Source organism: Alligator sinensis, unplaced genomic scaffold, assembly GCF_000455745.1.
Source record: "Alligator sinensis unplaced genomic scaffold, ASM45574v1 scaffold725_1, whole genome shotgun sequence".
Taxonomy (NCBI): domain Eukaryota; kingdom Metazoa; phylum Chordata; order Crocodylia; family Alligatoridae; genus Alligator; species Alligator sinensis.
The window spans coordinates 667,392-670,365 of record NW_005842686.1 but is presented as its reverse complement, the minus strand read 5'-3'; positions in this window follow the sequence as shown (position 1 = coordinate 670,365).

The window sequence follows — 2,974 nt, the reverse complement described above, 5'->3', positions numbered from 1 at the left end:
CATGTCCTTGTTGAAGTGTAGCGCCCAGAACTGGATGCAGTACTCCATCTGCGGTCTCACCAATGCTGAGTAGAGTGGGAGAATCCCTTCCTTGGTTTTGCTGGAGATGCATTGATTGATGCATGCCAGAGTATTATTTGCCCTGCTGGCTATAGCATCACGCTGCTGACTCGTGTTCATACTGTGGTCAATTATTACTCCCAGGTTCTTTTTTATTCATAGTGCTGGTCAGATTGGTGTTGCCAAATCCGTAGGTGTGCAAGGGATTGTTCATCCTCTTGGTGGAGCACTTTACATTGCTCAATGTTAAACCTCATCTGGTTCCCATCTGCCCAACTTGTCAGCCTGTGTCTAGGTCTACCTGCATCCGCAGCCTATCTTCAAGCATGATCACACTTCCCCATATCCTGGTGTCATCTGCAAACTTGGCCAGTAAGCTCTTCACCCCCACATCCAAATCATTGATGAAGATTTCAAAAAACACTGAACCAACCACCAGCCCCTGAGGGACATCACTTTTTGCCAAGACAACACAGATCCATTCAGCAGAACCCTGTGGGTCCTACCCTGTAGCCAGCTTCCTACCCACCTAACTGTTTCGCAGTTAATCCCACCATCTTCAAATTTTCTTATGAGAAAACCGTGGGCTACCATATTAAAAGTTTTTTGGAAGTCAAGGTATACAATGTCAACATCCTCTCTCTTATCCAGGTGGTGAGTTACCTGATCATAAAAGGAGATGAGGTTGGTAAGACAAGACTTGCCTGTGATGAAGCCATGCTGGCTGTCATTGAGAATCCTACCTTCTGCAACCCTATTGCATATAGATTCCTTGATGAATGATGACTGCACTAGGTGTTTTGGTGTTTTTTCCAGAGATTGTGATGAATGAAAACAAGATAAAGAAATTTTTCAAAGGAGGCACATGCACCCCAGATCCTATGCTGGATCTCCTCACCAGTGTTCACTATCTGATAGAGGTGGCTACCAAGGTAGGGAGAAGTGTTCAACTACCTCTGGGATCTTTCTGCAGATGGTCATTTTTTTGGGGGGGTGGGGGGTCACATTCATGGGGCAGGTTGAATAGCATTTTCATCTTCCTGATGATGAGCTAGAGGGCCAAAGTTCAGTAGGCCCTCTAGCCAAAGTTCAGAATCTTCTGAAAAGATTCAACACAGTCTGGAGGTTTTACTCAGTGTGTGCAAGTATGGTGTAGTCATCAGCCTATTGAACAAGGATGGTTGTTTTGAGTACTTTGTTCTTTTACCAGAACCATCCCAGATTTAAAAGCCCTCCATCCAGTCAGTACTCAGTATCAATACTTGAAGAAAGGTGGTCCCTAATGAGAACCAGAATGACTGTCAATAAACGGAGAACAGAGTTGGGACAATGATGCATCCTTGCTTGACTCTAGTTCAGATGACTATTGGATGTGTCTCTGATCCAGTACATAGAATGGTCACAGTAATCTGGATGTGTAGAAGCCTCAGGACCTTGATGCACTCAGGTTTCTCCACAGCCCAGACCTTGATGTCTCCCCTGCCCCCAGGGAGTGCACATGGCAGTTGGGAACCAGCCCTCCTGCTCCACCCCCTTGAACAAGCCACCCCCAGCCCCATCTTGCTCTCAGCTGGGGCCCTGCAGCCATGCATTGTGGTCCCAGGCCCCAAACCCCACACAGCTGTGCAGCAGCCACAGCCTGCCCCTGCCCCAGGTACAGATCTTGGGGGTGCAGGTCCCCCCTGCCCCCTGGGAGTGTGCACAGCAGTGGGGGACCAACCTTCCTCTGGACAAGCCACCTGTGGCCCTGTCCTGCTCCCTGCTAGGGCCCTGAAGCTATACATTGCAGCCCCGTGCCCCAAGCCACACCTGGCTGGGCAACAGCCCCAGCCCTGCACAGCGCCCTCCTTACAGGGGCCTCAATCCCCCTCTCCCCCACACTTATCTGCTGGAGCTGCTCTGCAGGCTACCTGGGGCCACATGCATGTCTATGCACCTGGCACCCCGTGTCTTTCTGCTTTCCTCCCACTCGCTCCCAGATCCCTGCAGGCTGGAACTCTACCAGCATGCAAGGAGCTCATTGCAAAATGGCAAAATCCATCAATTTCTCTGGTAAAATGAGAAATCTGTGTTTGTTTCTTGTAAAAGGCAAAATCTACAGTTTACTCCATTTTTCTATGGGAAACAGAAAACCCAGATCCCTGCCTATCACCAGCCCTGTAGTTTTCAGCAGGTATGTCATTCAGTCCAATAGCCTTGTTCTTGGTTTTCTTGATGGTACACCAGACTTTTTTGACAACAGGAGGCTTTTCAGGGTGTTGCAGGATGGACTCAATTGTGATATCCATCGTGGTGGACTTACAGTTCAGGATTACCTCAAAGAGCTCTTTCCATCTAGTTTGGATAGATTCATTGTTTTGGAGGACAACTGAGACATCCTGCAATCACAGGAAACTAGGACTGTGGGATGTTGGGCCATAGATGGCTTTTGTTATCTGGAAAGTTATGCATGCCATATTTATCAGCATGGATTCAGCACAGGCCATATGGAAGGGGCCTCAAAATTCTGTCCAGAGTTCTTCAATGTTGCCTTCATTTGTGGACAGGGTAGAGAGGTTTTAATGGATACACTGCTGAAGATCCTTATAGATCTTTGGGTCTTGAAGGGATTTGGTGTTGAGAGTCCTTTCCATTGCTTTTGGCTGTTTTTGGTTTTTCAGAGCAAGTTGGATGTTCATAATGGATCTGACAAAATAGCGATCTCTCCAGCTGTCACTGTTTCTTCACATGGCTCATGTGATAAGGACACCCATTCAATCATTGGCTCTAAAAGTAATGAAGTAAATGAAGCCAGTGCTTAGAGTGAGGGTGTCTCCAGGTGGTCTTGTATTTTTCACTCTAAGGATGGTGCTGATAATAACAAGACCATGCTCTAAGCATTTGCTCAGGAGAAAGATGCTGTTGGAATTGGCTT